This window comes from Rhinolophus sinicus, chromosome 17 (genome assembly GCF_057876585.1).
Source record: "Rhinolophus sinicus isolate RSI-liver-muscle chromosome 17, RSI-T2T, whole genome shotgun sequence".
In the NCBI taxonomy this organism is placed as follows: domain Eukaryota; kingdom Metazoa; phylum Chordata; class Mammalia; order Chiroptera; family Rhinolophidae; genus Rhinolophus; species Rhinolophus sinicus.
Window position 1 is genome coordinate 175,010,959 of NC_142517.1, and position 17,832 is coordinate 175,028,790.

The following is a 17,832-nucleotide window of genomic DNA, read 5'->3' on the forward strand; positions in this document are numbered from 1 at the left end:
ATTTATAATAAAAATATTTTATTTTATGAAGAAAATTGACACAAGAAAGTCTATCTGTTCTGAACTGTTTCAATAATAAAATCATAATTTCTAGATTAGTCATGTTTCAATGGAGATTATGGAAAGTGGGAAGTATAGTAATTCTACTAACATACTTCTGATTTTTGCTAATGTTATTAATCATGTTTTGCCTCTAAAGTCTATCTGCCTGAAATGAGATATATTTTGCTTGCATTAAGCAAAGTCTGTAAAACTAGATGAAAAAGAATAATCATTATTGGCTATTAATACATTTCAGTAATTCCCCCCACCCCACCAATTACATTTTTGTTTGCTGTGATTTACAGGCCATGTCCTTATCGACAGGGTCAAGAAGTCTACCTGTGTCATCAGAGTGTGTATTAGGATATTTCCAACTACAACTAACAGAATTTCCAACCAAAGGTGTCTTAATCAATGAAGACATTTATTATGTCCCAGGGAAGTAAGTCCCAGAGCAGGCTGATTCAGCAGCTAAAGCATCCTATGAAAGCTGTGGACGGTTTGCAGCTTTCAGCTCCACCACCAGAGCTTGCTGGTCTTTAAGCTGTTCTCCTGAATGAAAAAGGCTTCATAGCTGCTGATACTGTGTCCTCATACAACTGTGTCCAAAGGTAGGGAGGGGGCACTAACTCCCCTTCCATCCCTTGAATAGAGAAGTAAAGCCATTCTTAGGAGCTCTCACCTTCATCCTGTCAGCAGACTGACTCCCTTGCAGATCCCATAAGCAGGTGACTAGCCCAGGTCCTTGCTAAGTGCGGTGGAGTAGGTGTCTGGCATTTTCAGCCTCCACGGTTGGAGGTGGTTTCACAGAAGACAAAAACTGGAATAGCAATAAACAGGGGGGAAAAAATCACTATGGTGATATTTTTGACTGTTCCTAAAGCCTTCAGAGGTGTCTGAAAATGGTAATCTGAAATTTTATGCTGACTTTGATAAATGAGTTCTATTCCTTATTCTAAACTTTGATAAATGTGTTTTCTTTTTTGAAATTTACACATTGACTCAGAATGGGAATTGCTTCTATACCAAGTATGTATTTTCTTCTATTGATCTTGTTTAATAGAGTTACATAACATCTTTATTCTAAAGTATTCAATTTCCTAAATAGCAAATTTTTTTTATTTTAATAATGAAAGAGAAGAAACAGACAAAGGAGTATGAGTTATAATGTGGAAAGTAAGGAGAGGATAGGAATTGCAGGGAAAAAAGGAGGGGTGGAGGAGAATGAGCGACTAATCTGGATGGTCTAATGTGAGAGTTCAGTTAAGTAGGTCACTTGCCACTTGGAATGATGGGCAGGAGAAGCCATTAACACACTAGAGCAAATAAAAGGAAAGGGGGAGGAAGTCAAGTCCTTTTCAAGCATGCATTCTGAAGGTTAGAATCCGTCTGTCCTAACCACTCTGCAGGTGTGTCCCTGGAAATGCACGTTCATTAGAAGGTGGCACTCCTTTTTTTTTTCCTCACTTAAAGATAATTTGCTTAACAATGATGTTTAAAATAATCCATTAAATATTTAAGGATCTTAATTTCTCTCAGCAATAATTAACACAAGGTTAGAATAAATCAAGAAAATTTTTAGGCTCTAAGTTTCAAAGGGCCAGACCTTCTCCATGATTCGGGCTTTATAAAGATTTATTCCTCTATGTAAAGTCTAAGCCCACTTTATAGAAAAAAGCTCCACCTAAACCCACTAATATTTTTTGGATTTATTTTAGGATTAAGAGGTTTTTCTTCCTACCTTCCATTTCATCAGGTTCTTTATTGCCTTTTCTAGTTTTCCTTCTTTCTACTCTTTGTCAGGTATAATAATCACTGGAAATATAATAGGTTCTTTTTAATATTTTATCAGTCTTGAATAATACACATGAGAGAATCTTGTTGAAATTCTCTTTGTTGTGATAGCTGTCCTTTATGTTCAATAGGTTCCTGTTACTTTTAATCATATTCATTATAAAATTAAAGATTTAGAAAACAATACAATACAAATGTATACCCTAATGAGTTATTATCAGGCAAACATTCTCATAGCCAACACCCAAATCAAGAAACAGAATCTTCCACCTATTCCAGAAGCTCTCCATGTGTCTCGTCTTAATTTGAAACTCCCTTCCTCCCCACAAAGTACCCGTGATCCTGATTTCCAGTCATCATTTCCATGTGTTTCTTTATAGTTATACGACCCCAGTGCTCTTCCACAGACACTGTTTTTTGGATATGTCTTTTAAATCTCTCTCATTCTACAGGTTCACTCTTCCACTCTCTCTTTCTTATTATTTATCTATTGAAGAACCTAACCTGTTTGACCTGTATAGCGTTTCCCACAACCTGGAGTTTGCTGTTTTCATACTCATGGGGCATTGTGGCATGTTCCTCTATCCTCAGTATTTCCTGCAGACTGGCAGCTGAATTCAGAGGCTTCACTGGCCTTGGGTTTTATCCCTTTGGGCAGGACTATGGGTTGTGTTGTGTTCTTTCAAAGGAATGTAATTTCTCTTTTTGTGGTATTACTAACAGTTGAAGTCGAGATCCATTAATTAACTGGGGGTTACCAAGTGGTGATATTCAAACTCCACTACGTCTTTTTCACTTATTAGTTGGAATCCTTTTATAAGGAGACACAGCTCCTCATCTACTATGTGGTTACCCAGCAGTACAGTTCATACAGAAAAAGCAGGATAAGTGCTTGGTTCTTTCCCTCTATTTACCAGTTTTCAAGAGAATAAATTGGTTCCTTATTCTCCCCTAAAGATAACCAATCTTTTGTTTTAAAAAATATTATCATGAACTCATGATTTCAACATATTTGATAAGTTTTCAATCAATAGCAACTTTTTTTTTTTAAGCTCAAATTGTCATATGTTTGGCCAGTAGGATTCTTTTCAGGTTGGCTTCTGAGCCCCTTTGAAATACACTAGAAATTTCTGATACCTTCCTTGGTATTTAATATCAAATGTCCAAGTTCATTTTGTACATGTCCTGCCACAGACATGAAATCAGTCATGTTTCCAAAAATCCTGATTTCTTTTACAATTTCAAGACCACAATCTGGGTACTAATGCTTATTGCCACTGGTTTGATGATTGTTTTGGGGCCTTTTCAGTGTCATAGCTAGGAAATCTACCTATCTATTGATAAGTATACATGTAGGTATAATATTACAGATAAAATACCTGATGATTATACTGGTATTTCCAATGAAAATTCAGGACTATGGGGGTTTTTATTTAGTCTTTTTTGTACTTTTACTACAACTGTATCTCTTTTCCTTCATAACAAAATTTCTGGTTCTCAGGGATATATTAGGTGACAAAATTAGAACATTTCACAATTAGTCATTTACATTATTCCATATGGTACAAACGAGCTCAGAATAAGAATATATATTATTACCACCAGCAATATAATTACAGAGAACAGCTTAAAATATTTTTCATATGCTCTTTCCACTCCCACCATGTTTTTTATAGTTGTACTATATTGACATTACCTGAGAATATAGCCTTTATATACCATATTCTCTTTTAACTCATTAAATATTAGTTCTTCAGATAACTATGCTTTAATGTATATCACCAGTCTTTATATTGATGTCTCTTTAATCATTTTGATTGTCTAAAATTCATATTTTCAAGTTTCTTCAGGAATGGCTAATGAAAACAATATTCTCTGAGTTCTTGCCTATTGACAAATGTTGTTCTGTGACTTTTACAATTGAAAGTCAGTTTTTCAGGATATAAAATCCTTGGTTCACATTTTACTCCTTGTGTCTCTTAAATATGTTATTCTGTAAAGTATAGCTGTCAAAAAAAAACTTTTCTTACCTATAAGTCACTTGCTGATTTTGACAGGATATTCCATGGAATATTTTCTTTTTCTTTAAAGTTTATTCATTTTACTAGAAATATGTCTTGGTGTTGATTATTCTGGGTCAATATTCTCAACTATATAGTGTGGTTTTTCAATATATAGTTTTATATTGTTTTATTTAAGGGCAGTTCCCTTTAATTATAGTTTTCAGTATTTGTTTTGTTGCTTTGTTTAGCATTTCTTCTTTAAGGATTTTGGTAATTTGCAGTTGAATTGTCTTTGTCAATCTTCAATATTTTTCACTTTCTCTCAAATGTTTTCTACTTTTTCCTTTTTATTTAAAAAATTTCCTTCTTTTTATCTTTTCTCTTCAGGCAGAATCTGTTTGTTATGTTTGCTCTGTATTCTTTCTAGTTTAGTGTCACTTTTGAAAACGACTTTTTTTTGTTTTTTAAAGATTTTATTGAGGAAGGGGAACAGGACTTTATTGGGGAACAGTGTGTACTTCCAGGACTTTTTTCCAAGTCCATTTGTTGTCCTTTCAATCTTAGTTGTGGAGGGCGCAGCTCAGCTCCAGGTCCAGTTGCCGTTTTCTAGTTGCAGGGGGCACAGCCCACCATCCCTTGCGGGAGTCAAACCGGCATCCTTGTGGTTGAGAGGATGCGCTCCAACCAACTGAGCTATTCAGGAGCTCAGCAGCAGCTCAGCTCAAAGTGCCATGTTCAATCTTAGTTGCAGGGGGCACTGCCCACCATCCCTTGCGGGACTCGAGGAATTGAACTGACAACCTTGTGGTTGAGAGCCCACTGGCCCATGTGGGAATCGAATCGGCAGCCTTTGGAGTTAGGAGCACGGAGCTCTAACAGCCTGAGCCACCGGGCCGGCCCTGACTTTTCTTTTTTTAATGTTCAATTGTCTCCTGAATTCCACTACCTCAGTGGTAGAGTTTTAAATTTTCTGAGTTTTAAAAGTTTTGATTAATGTTTTCATTTCATGTCCTGTATCTTTTTTACAATGTTTTTTAACTTCTTTGGAGATAGAAGATTACAGTTTTGATTCTTTCTGTGAACATTTTTTTTTTGTTTTTGTTTTTGTTATAAGGATATTATTCTGTTTGTTATTTTTCTTAGAAACAACTTTGCAAGGTATTTGGCTTCAATACTTTTATGTTTCTCATTTTTATGTGAAAATGGTTTTCCAAAACTTTTAGTAGGCGATGTGGTTTTGAGTAGCTTTTCTAACTTCATAAGCTCCCTCTTCTGTTGTTTTCATGTACTGTTAAGAGGAGTCAGCTTGGTTTGTGAGATTTCCTGGTTCTGTTCCCTTCCCTGACTTTTATCGGGGCCTTCTCTATCTGTTGTTGTATTCTCTCTGTCCAGCTCAGTTTTCATACCAATCTCTTAATTTCTCTTCAGTGTGACCCTCTGTCCTGGAAGAGAGCTCTGGCAGCTCAGTCTCTAGAGAGAGTTCAGTCTAGAGGCCTATACTGCTTAGGCACCCTCAGTTTTTGTCACAGACCCTTGCACTCACCATTGACTGGATGGGCAAAACCTACCCATCTGCTTTCCAGTAAATAGTCATTGCTATTCGGGGCCTCTCCCCTTCTCAAGTCTGTTAAAGTCTGTCAAGCTTCGCTGCTTCTCTCTCCCTTTCCTGCTCAGCTGCTCATAGGATTCAGGTCTTCTGGCTATTGATGGTTTGCCCTCACTCACATGTATTTTGAAGTTTGTGTGGATGCCTTGTAACTGTTGTCCATGGGTTTTTTATTTTGCTACGCTGTTACTCTGTGTTCTTATATTGAGATTTGAATTCAAAATTACACTGCTGCTGTAGTCATCTTCCCAGAAACCACACCATAGATTTAAAATATTCTCTTCTGTAAGTAGAATCCACAGTTTCACAAATATTGGAAAGGGTAAACTGCTAATAACTTCCTAAGCTTTGATAATTTTGTTTTAAGTTCAACAAGGTTTCAGGAACGTATTCTCCTTATAAGTTATAAAACCCTCTGAGAACTTTAGAGCAGCGTATTTTTACTCTACTCCTGATACAATTAAAAAGAGAAAATTTCTGTGTCCTCAAACCAGTTAAAGAAATTAGGTGTTCTAAGTATTAATGGAATCCAAGTTTATATAAAACTTTGTTACAAAGCAGATTATAAACTGACTATTATACAAAGAATAACCTCATTGTAATAGAGGAGGTGTTGTTTACATGGTGTTTTCACATATATTATCTCATTTCATCCTCAAAATGATGAAATGAGATAATATATGTGAGTCCATATTATGAGTCCATTCTTCTGGAGAAGAAATTGAGCTTGGAGGTCTTAAATGACTTGATATAAGATTTTAGCAGGGGGGACTTACTGCTTGCTCTTTCCGTGAGGGTCAGTTTTGGAGAGCATCTTGCACAGCGCGTGGGAGGAAGTGGAACCTGCCTAGCCAGCTCTATCAGTCTCATGTTTCCTGAAGACCCATGGGGTGACAGCTGAAGCAGGCAGACAGATCTCTCTCACAGTTTGGTTAAGAGCCTTGCCTCACTCCTTACAGACTGTAAGTGACACAGCGACATTTGAACCTTGGTTTTCAGACTCTAGACCCTGTGGTTTGCCTTTTCTTGTGAGCTACGTCAGCTTGAGCAGTGAGCTGTGTGTGACCCACATTACAGGGTAACTCCACGTGGCTTCGCTATACCTTCATGTTTCTGGACATGAGTAGCTTGGATTCACGGTAGATGTGAAAGGACAGTAGCAAAGCATTTCTGGTGCTTGTCGCAGTGCCACTCCAATGCCAATTCTGAACAGCAGAGAGGAGAATCCTGTCCCATATCTCCAGGGACTCTTTCAGTACATTCTAATATTTTACTTTAAAATTCATGCAACTTTTAAATTCTTTTTTAAATTAAAGTTTATTGGGGTGACAATGGTTAGTAAAGTTACATAGGTTTCAATTGTACAATTCTGTAATACATCATCTATACATCACATTGTGTGTTCACCACACAGGCAACTTTTAAATTCTACTTTGCAATATATCTGTACTATTTGAATACAAAAGGAGTATTTTCCATACTTGCCAGCAAGTAAATTTGTTTTATAGGGAGACCCAGACTATTTCTCCAGTGGCTTTTAGTACCTTCTGGCATATTACCATGTACTCCTAAAGTGCTCCCCGGTTTGAAAGTGGGAGAGGAAATGGGAAGAAGTAAGCTGTGGCTCCATCATGGGAGTTTGAGGTTTTGCTAAATATCTGGACTTCAGTCTGTAAACACTGAGGAGCCAATGAAGCATTTCAAGAAGGAAAGTGACCTGATCAGTTTTGTGTTTTAGTGGAATGGCTTGAAATTCTTGGATCATCATCTATAATAAGAAATACATTTTACATGGCAATCATGCACAGATTTTATATGTAATATATACTTGCAAGCGTGTGTGTGTGTGTGTGTGTGTGTGTGTGTGTGTGTGTGATGAGCCAATGAGTCAGCTCTGACTCCTGGCGACTCTATGGATGAGTGATGTCCAGTGTCCTGTCCACAGCAGCCCTGCTCAGCTCCCGTAGGCTCACACCTCTGGCTTCTCTCATGGAGTCAGTCCATCTCATACTTGGTCTTCCCCCTTTCCAGCTGCCTTCTATTTTCCCAGAACTATTGTCTTTTCCAATGAACCCTGCCTTCTCCTGATGTGCCCAAAGTAAGACAGCTTCAGTTTTGTCATTTTTGCCTCCAGAGGTATTTCAGGCTTAATTTGCTCCAGGACCCACTTGTTCATCTTACTGGGGGTCCAGGGTATCCATAGGGCTCTCCTCTGACACCGTATTTCAAATGAATCAATGGCTTTCCTATCAGTCTCCTTTCCCGTCCAACTTCACATCCGCACATAGTAATTGCGAATACAAGGGTGTGGACGATATTAGCCTTGGTATCTAATGACACATCTTACCTTTTGGTGACCTTTCCTATTTCTTCAATCCCTGCCCTTCTTGTCTCAGCCTTCTCTTGATTTCTTGGCTGCAGTCTCCATTTGAATTGATGACCAAGGTAAGCAAATTGATTTTTTTAAACAATTTCAATGTCTTCATTGTCTATGTTAAAGTTATGTATTTCTCCTGTAGATGTGATGTTTGTCTTCTTGATGTTCAAATGCAGCCCTGCTTTGGCACTTTCTTCTTTCACTTCCATCAGAAGTCACTTCAAATCATTGTCATTTTCTGTCTATGTCTCTCTGTCTCTCTGTCTCTCTCCATATATAAAGAAAATTTGATGAACCTTTACTTATTCATATACTTATCATTATTGTTCTGGTCTATTTCATCCAGAAAAAGTTAATGCAATCCACTAAGTTGATGGCACATTCCCTAAAGTATTGCACCGAACAATTTTTAAAAAATTCTTTTGGTGGCAGTATGGAGGAAGAATAGTGGAAGGGAGGCAGCAAGACCATTTAAACGCAGACAGGTCAGAGTAATTAGGGTATAAAAAGCAAGGCAGTGGCAATGGGGATGGAGCTAGAATCCATAGGAATTGGTCACTGATTGCCCACAAACGTGATTTGGGGTTTCTGGCTTGAGCGAATGTCCATTCTATTTACTGAGAGTAGGAAAACAACAACAACAAAAAACACAAGTTTAGAAAGAAAAATAATGAATTTTGTATGGAAGCAATTTTGAAGCACGTGCAAGACATGTTATGCGTACAATCATAGGAGAGTTGGCGCTCAGGAGGGAGATGTGGGCAGGAGAGGAAGATTTGGGGCTCTTAAGGAAATAGGTCCTAATTGAAGCCAAGGGATGGGGCTATGATTGCCAAGGTGAGTGGGGAGAGTTAGAGGAGAAGAGGGCCAAGGGCAGAACCATGAAGAGCACCTTCACTTAAGAGGAGGGCAGAAAAAAACAACAGAAACTGAGAAGCAAACCAGGAGAGCAGAGTGTCACATAAGCCAAGGGAAGAGGACTTTCAAGGAGAAAGTAATCAGCAGTGTCCAATGCCAGAGGGAAGTCTACTAAGATTTAGCAATTAAGAGGACACTGTATCTTGACAAATTACAACAAAAGGAGGGGGGTGATTTAGGCAAGGGGTTATTGGCGAAGGGTCATAAAAAATGACACGTATGTCCAGGGAGGTGGGTGGGGAGGGGTACCCTGATCCCTGGCAGAGGGTCCAGGAGTAGATGAGGTTTGGCTGCTCCAGGGAGGTAGTTGGCACAGGGAAAGCTGTCAGGGAGTTGCAGAATTGCCTTTGTTCTGGGATTCAGGGACAAGTCACCAGTTTCCAGAAAGGAGGATGGTGAGAATGAGACAGGAGCTCAATCCTAAGGGAGTGGCAGTTCTAGCCAGGTCTCTAAGACTGCAACTGAGACAAAGGGATTAAGGCAGCTACCAACTCGGGTGTATATTATGTGGGCCAGACTCAAGACCTAGGGCAGAAGGCCACGGGAAAGCACGGATGCCTAAGCTCAGGGCAAAATGAGAAGTCAGGTGACTTAACTGCTGAGTCCTACAGTGTTTAGGCAAGAACTGCTTCCATTTCTCCAGCCTGGAAGGAATACTGAATTAAGGTGTGAGCTTGCAGGCAGGAGTCAAGCAGTTCCCGTTGCCAGGACAGGAATGGTTCAGAGGGTTGGGAGCAGTGGACAGGGGCAAATAATAAATAGAGTGGCTGCAGGCTAGCTGCCATCTCCAGATAACACTTCTCCCCTCCTTTAGTCAACTGCTGATATACTCGTACTCCTAAGTCCTTAAATACTCACTGAACTGGTTTTAACACCTTACTGCTCTCTCATTTTTTAAAAAGATTAAACTACTGTTGACATACAATATTGTATCAACTTCACCTGTACAATATAGTGTACTTTTACATGTATATACCTTACAATGTGATCACCATGGTAAATCTAATAACCATCTGCTACTGTACGAAGTTACTAGATATTCCTTGTGCTGTACTTGCTCTTATTTTTAATGTAACAAAATCATCCTTTGTATTCATTTACTATTTTGCATGTTAGTCAATTCTATCTTTTTAAAAGTTATACTCTAACAGCCTATATAACCAAAAATTAAAGAAAATATGACATTTGCTCTAACCATTAGAGATCACCTTCTTTCAAAAACAAGATGGACACCTGCATAAATCTTTGAACTTCTGGACAAATATGCCATTTGTTGGTGATACCTTGATTTTAGGTGATATCTTCTCTTTAATTCAAGAAATATTTACTGAGAGCTTACTTTGGGCAAGAAGTCTACATCTATTAACAAAAAGAATGTTAAATTTGGCTATTGTTTAATAGTGCCTTGAATTTACTGTGAATTCAGTTCATTCACACAGCTCATCCTCCAAGTATGTAGGAGGTATAACCACTTTGATTTAAACCTGTCAATTGTAAGTTTAATGGGCTGAGTTCTGGGTATCATTAGGAATCCAAATATTAGTTTTCATATTCCAGGCTATTTTTAAGTACTGAAAAACTGTATTTGTGTTGGTACAATACCATTAGTTTAATGTTTTTAGAAATCAGAAATCTAAATCATTTATGTGAAAGGTATCCAGAGAATTTACACAGTGAACTAATATTTCAGATGGAAAAGAGCTGTACTCATTAAGAAGCATTTTAATGTTATTGGACAGAAGGAGGGAGGAAGGTTCCCAGACCCCATTACCGCCATTTTTCCAGGACCCCGCACACCCTTTGCTTGGGGGCCAGATTCTCTCTGCTCTCCTCAGTACTGCTCATTCTCTTGCAGCCCGCCCCTTCTCACGTAGGATAATTTATTTCAAACAGGACCTTCTCCAATCATCCTACCTGAGAAGATTCAAGAAGTAAGAGAGGGTAATCTGTCTTGAACCTTAACCCTCTCTCAGATAGAGAACTCCTGAGGGCAAAGTGTGGGACATAATGAAAACTGTATGTATTGGATTGCTAGGGCTGCCATAACAAAGTACCATGGACTGGGTGGTTTAAACAATAGACGTTTATTTCCTCAAGGTGGTGGAGACTAGAAGTCTAAGATCAAGATATCAACAGGGTTTCTTCTGAGGCCTCTGCCCTTGGCTTGTCGATGGCTGACTTCCTGTGTCTTCACATGGTCTTCCTTTTGTGTTGTCTGTGTCTTAATCTTTTCTTATAAGGATACCAATTGGGTTGAATTCAGTCCCAGTCATAAGACCTCATTTTAGCTTGGTTACTTGTTTAAAGACGCTATCTCCAAATATAATCACATTTTGAGGTACTGGGGTTAAAGCTTCAACATATTAACTTTTGTGTGTGTGTGTGTGTGTGGGGGGGAGACACAATTCAGCCCATAGCACCATATGTGTCTATTTCTTAAAAATCAAATACAGGCATTTATGTATTCTGCAAAACAAATGCCCAAACACCAGTATTACAAATAACATCACAGCTACTCTCATAATATAATGAGTTCAGTTACTTAATTATATTGTGGATAGATAGATTTTCTACTTTAGTGGCCCCTAGAAGAGTCTCAGAGGCTACCAATTTTGTTTTTTTAAAATAATGAAACCTTAGTTTTTTATTTTACTGTGTAGTTACTACTGCCCACTGTTTCATCTTGTCCTTGATTGTATGTCCTCAATGCATAAAAAACATTTGCTTGGAAAGCAAGTTTTAAAAGGGTAATAAAGGACTTCCATAAAAGAGGAGAGAAAGACAAGAAATCCTTGGTTTGGGATTCACTGGGCTGACTGAAAGTAGACAACCCTCTCCCTCGTTGGGAGTTTAGCACGAAGCAAGCCTGGCAGATGTGAATCAGCTCAAAGGGAAAACACAGGGTACACCCAGTAGAAATGGGACATGAACTTGTTAGCTAAGCTCCAGTCTGATAAGGCCACTTGCCAGCCAGGAAGTTCAGTTGTGACATAGCTGACGAGATGTCCCCAGTCCCCTCCCAGTTACCGACCCATAAATATGCACCGCAGCAACCAGAGTGGGGCTCTTTCTAGTCTGAATCCAGCTGTGCCAGTCCAAGTGGAGTTACGAACACTCCCTGGCTTCTGCCTCCTAGTTTCCCCTTCACATTCATTCCCGGAGGCTGCTGTGGGTGGGGACCAGTGCCCTTGTATCTCATCCATGTTCGCTGACTGCCTGACTCATTCATTCGCCAAACTCTATGGACTCACCACCACACTCCTTGGCCAAGTTCTTTTCTGTCTCTGAGTTTCAGTTTAATTCATTCTGTAGATGTGGTTGTTCAGCAAGATGATCTCTATGATCCCTCTTCAAAGAGCCCTAATGTTATGAGTCAGTTTCACATGTTAATGCAGATTTTTTAAATCCTACTTATAGCTACACAAGAAACTTAATATCAATTCCATTGGCTAACGGAAAAAAAAGTACCCCTTTCTACCTGAGACTGTAAGGTTTATTTTAGATGGAAAATTGAAGCTCACCTCAACCACAAGTCTTCAGCTCATCTCCCTGCACCGCCTTGGGCCACTTTGTTTACGGAGGCAATTCTGAGATCACTCTTAAGACTGCACAGAAGTTGAAACATTCTTCATCAATTCAACATCAGCAGGTTCATCATGAGATATCAGGCTAAATAACAACAAAAATAATTCTGAAAAACATAATTTAAAAATTCAAAATGACTCTCAGACGGCATCATCAGCAACTTTTGATTTTTAGAATCAGAGTCGCTAATGAATTGTTTTCTAATTCTCTTTTATACGGTTCCATGGATATTTTCTAAAAACCTTCACAAAATGGCTTTACACAGTTTTCTCTTCTGGCCCACTTGTCACCCTTGTGCACCTGGCCGCCTCCTCCCGCTGACTCACGGCCCAGCCTGCTCACACACACTCAGTGACCTGCCACCCACTATCCACTCTCGCCTTTGTTCTCCCACAAATCCACCCACTCATCTTCTCTCCTTCACACAGATAGACAGATGTACTCTCACTCCCCACTGCTCAGCAGCCAAAGCACAATAATGGCTTAGGGGGAAAAAAAGAACAATTTTTCCAAAGACCATTATGATTTTTTTAAAATTAGTAAGCTCTAGCCACAAATGAGTAGCTGATAAACAGTTCTTTTATTATTAGTTTTTTCAAAATTCCCTCATACACAATTGGATTTTCTATTTTTGAAAATGCTACCAAAATGTATGTGTACTTTTGAGTGTTGTAACTTTTTGCAGTGAAAACAGATGCCCTTATATTTTCTCCAAATTGAAATGTTTTATTCACATTTTGAAGTGAATGGGTGCCCCAACAAGACAATGGCTCACTCGGATGGATGTTTGTAATGACAGCATCTGAGCTATAGCTGGAATCAACAGTCTGCCTGACAAGATTAATTGGCTGTGAATTATGCCAAAGAAATTCCAGAGCCAACATCAGAAACAAGGGTCACCCACTCAACAAAGCCCTGCCAAGTCCTTCCCATTTTGTGGGGCTGGCTCCAGGGAAGCAGGGGAGGCCAGCCTCTGCTACTTGTGGGTGTTTTTAAGGCCACCAGAAAGGCCTTCCCCAAATCACCCTCACCCTGATATTGGTATACCTAAAATTTCAGCATTATAGAATCATTCCCAAACTTTCTCAGTGTTTAAAGTATGAAGAATTAGAAAGATATCATTGGAGTTTCTTCCCATTCATGACAACTATTTTTATCTCTTCAAAGAGCTCAGATTACATGCCACATAATGTGAACAGAATCTATTCTGCAATATTACAAATCCACTCTTAGGAAATATGAGCATAATGGGAAATATGAGCATAATAGTGGGTTTTAAGGAGTACACAATTGAATTTGTGTTTATATTTTTTGTTGTTGTTGTGCGGCTTTCTCAGTATTATAATTGATGGGAACTCCTCAAAGGAAAGCTGGCACCATTTCTTCTCATTTATCTCTCCGATGTATAGCACCATGCCTCACATATAGTGCCATTCAGTCCACGACCGGAAAATTGATTCCTATCCCTGGTAATTTCTTTTGTCAGCACTAAGCCTTAGGGCCCTTTTTAGTCTACTTGTTATCCAGCAGTATTTTACTCTTCATTTTGAATACAACTACTCTATCCTTTAAGTTCCCACAATGTTGGATCTGCTCCCTTACGTATTTATCACTTTTTCTCATGTATCGTATTTAATCTTAGAGCTCTTCATGGCTCATAAGAACTTTTAAGTTAGATTTCTATATTATTTAACTTTATATCTTCATATAAAGCAAAGCTCTTTACATAAAAAGCTCCTTGCACAAAAAGATGCAAGCAAAGCGCAAAATGCAAGAAACAAATACCTCCGAGGCCATTCCACAGCTACAGTGGTGATATGATTGCTACGAAATTTCTAGTTGCTGGCTTCTAGCTAAAGATGGTAGAACGAACACAGGCATATAGCTCCTCTCGGTAAAGACCAGGAGAGGGGTTATGAGCGTGGAAGAGAGATTTCAACAAATATTTATAGAAAAAGAATAGCATAGTGGGGGATACTGAAAAATAAGCAAGCTATTTCACCTTGAAGAATCTGAAAAAGGCTCAGGACTTGGAGTCACCAGATTTGGCAGAGTGGGGATGAGGTACGGAGTATATAGCACGAGATAAGCTGAAGGCTTATATATGGAATAGTCAACTACTCTTATACACCGAGGCACAGAAAATCAGCAGCTCCCTCTCTCCTGCCCCAAGAGAATAGGAGATTGAAGGATTATTTCCTGGAGACACTCAATAGGAAAGACCTGAGTAACAGAGAAATCAGGCCTGAGAGAAGACATGGGTAGGCATGGGGATATAAATAGCAAAATGAATTGGAAGTCTGCAGTGATAATGGCTGGATTATCTGTACTTTGCCCCCTGCCACAAAAACCACTGTTAATCAGGCAACTAACCCCTAGGCCAGTGTTTTTCAAATGGTGAGTTATGAAATCAGTTATGATTAGTGGATTTTAGAATCAGTTTAATGGGTCATAAGAACATTGTTATGGGTTGGGTTTCCCAGAAAGCAGACTCTGAGACAGAGCTGAGCGTTTAGAATGTTTATTTAGTCATGCCCTTGGCATTAGCAAAGGAAGAAATGAATCTGTGATTCAAGGCCCAATGACCTCTTTAGCCAAACCCATGGGAAATACTGAAGCTAGAATGGCTCTTCAGAATCGTCCCAAGTCAGGGCAAGATGGCCAGGGTTTTATCCTCTTTATTCTTTATTTGGAGATAGGTCTTTAAGAGGTAATTAAGTTAAAATGAGGTTCTCGGGGTGGAGCCCTAATCCAATGTGATTGGTGTCCTTATAAGAGGAAACACCGGTGTGACACACACAGAGAAAAGGCCATGTTAGGACAGGAGAAGAAGATGGCCATCTGCAAACCAAGGAGAGAGGGCCCAGTAGAAAACAAACTGCTGACACCTTGATCTCGGACTTTAGCCCCCAGAATTGTGAGAAAATAAATTTCTGTTTTTTAAGTCACCTAGTTTGTAGTATTTTGTTATGGCAGCCCTAGCAAATTAATACATTCCCCCTTACTAGATGTGGATATCCTGGGAAATGTGACTTTCAGCCTGGCAGCTCTCTGCCCTGAGGCGCCCCTGAAGGGGCTGACAGTAAAGATTGCCCACGAGCTACACTCTCAGTGACTGGGGCAACCATTTCTTCATTGCAGGGGATCTGACTGGTGCATCACAGGTCTGTTGCAAACATTTTTTGATATCAGAAGGATTATTATGAATTTGTACCAACCGGACAAACAGTTAACCGACTTTACTATTTGGAAGTGCTGAAAAGGCTGCATGAAAAAGTTAGACAAACTTTTCGCCAACAATTCATGGCTCTTGCATCATGACAATGCACCAGCTCACACAGCACTGTCTGTGAGGGAGTTTTTAGCCAGTAAACAACTAACTGTATTGGAACACCCTCCCTACTCACCTGATCTGGCCCCCAATGACTTCTTTATCCGAAGATAAAGGAAATATTGAAAGGAAGACATTCTGATGACATTCAGGACATCAAGGGTAATACGACGACAGCTCTGATGGCCATTCCAGAAAAAGAGTTCCAACATTGCTTTGAAGGGTGGACTAGGCACTGGCATTTGGTGTATAGCTTCCCAAGGAAGTACTTGGAAGGTGACCATAGTGATATTCAGCAATGAAGTATGTATAATAGCACATTTTCTAGGATGAGTTCGCAAACTTGTCTGTATGTGTGTGTGGACTGTGACATGATGGAAAATCAATTCTTATTGTCAAAAATGGTTAAAAGTAAGTAAGGCAACCTCTAACCTAAAAGAGAGGATTCAACATGAAAAACAGAAAATAGAATACAAGAGGAAAATATAGAGAATAGAAAAAATACTATTTCTATGTCAATTTATAGCCTCAAAAAATATGAAATTTTATATATAAAATAAAAGCAGAATGCTATGATAAAAGAACACTTAAGGAAATACAGAAAATCAAACCATTATGTTATATGACACTTATACAGTTATGTATGTCAATTATTTCTCAATAAAACTGGGGGGAAAATATATGCTGTTAGACAAAAAGAAGGAGAGAGAGACAGAGAGAGAGAGAGAGAGAGAGAGAGAGAGAGAGAGAGAGAGAGAGAGAGAGAGAGAAGGAGGAGAGTAGGAGGAGGAGGAAGAGGTGCAGGAGGAGGAGAGGAAGGAAGGAAAGGAAGAAGGGAAGGAGGGAGGGAGGGAGGGAGATAAAAACAGGACAGGGCTCTTGGAAATTAAAAATATAATAATAAAAGAAACTTTAGTAGAAGAATTGGAAGATAAATTAAAGAAAATCTGCTAAAAATAGAACCAAAATATAAAAGAAAAGAAATTTAAAGATTCAATCCAGCAGGTACAATATCTGACTGGAAGGAGCTCCAGTAAGAAATGGAGGACAAATTATACAAGAAAAGTTCCCTGAACTGGAAGGCATAAATCTCAAAATTGAAAGTACCTAACAAGTACTCAGTACAATAAATAAAGTGCCTAACAAGTACTCAGTACAATAAATAAAAAAGTCAGATCACTGGAAATAATGAAGGAATCTCAAAATCTTCCAGAAAAAGAAAAACAAATGAGTTTTATACTGAAAAGTAGAAACCAGAATGCATCAGACTTCTCAGCTACAACAATATTGAACTCGAGAAAGCAATGGAGCAATGCCTTACAAATTATGACAGATAACTTTTTTTAAACCTAGACTGTAACACCCAGCCAAACTGTCAATAAAGTGTGAAGGCAAAATGAAGATATTTTCAGACATAAAAGAATACAGAAAATTTACCTCTCATGTATCTTTGTAGGAAGCTACTGTAGCATACGATATGGAAAAATAAGGGGAAAGAAAGGAAAGAGGAAGACATGAGATCCAAGAAATAGGGCATCCATCACATTGGAGATGAAAAAGGACTCCACGTGATCATTGTGAAGGTAATTTCAGCACAGCAGTTCTGCAAAAAGCCTACAGAGCAACAAGTTCAGATTGACGCAGGAGGACGCAGGGCTTCAGGAAGGATGTCTCCAAGAAAATAAAGAAATTTATACCAGTATAATGCTTCATGAATTTGAATGCATTGAAAGATTTACATTTCTGGAAGAGAATAGGGAATTAATTTTTGACAGGTACATAGAAAAGCAAGCATACAGATACAATGAGATAGTCATCAATTCCAGGGAAAATTAATTTGTACATGCCTCAGCCTGAAATAATACTTACATCATCATAACTATGTAAAAACTGAACAGTGATCTGAGAAAAACGTTGTGATGTAACTTATTGGGAAAATAAAAGGCAGGTATAAGAGACTAAATCCATATCTTCCATACAAGGGAGCCGTAGATAGTATCTAGAACTTTGAAAAAATCAAGAAATAGCAGTTAGAAATGTACAGATAAATACCAGAAGAGACAGCTGAAAGAGCTGAGCGTGGTTGTTTTGGGGAATGGAACTAGAACTAGAGCTTGCATGTTGTGCAGGGAAAGGGGCTGCTCTTAGAGACTTCAAAGAGTTATGTTTGGCTTTT

At 38.8% G+C, this 17,832-nt stretch overlaps 1 protein-coding gene across 3 annotated transcripts in view; it reads right to left on the minus strand.

Annotated features, from left to right (window-relative positions):
- NEMP2 (nuclear envelope integral membrane protein 2) overlaps window positions 1-17,832 on the minus strand; it is a 212,248-nt gene that overhangs the window by 130,116 nt on the left and 64,300 nt on the right. Inside the window, exons 4-5 of one of the 3 annotated variants that reach the window (XM_088793799.1) lie at window positions 12,262-12,409; window positions 725-862 (exon numbers count right to left, since the gene is read on the minus strand). The gene's annotated coding sequence lies outside the window, so the exon portion shown is untranslated. Of the gene's footprint in view, window positions 1-724; window positions 863-12,261; window positions 12,432-17,832 lie in introns of all 3 variants that reach the window. The other 2 variants (XM_074339364.2, XM_074339370.2) reach the window with 2 other exon arrangements.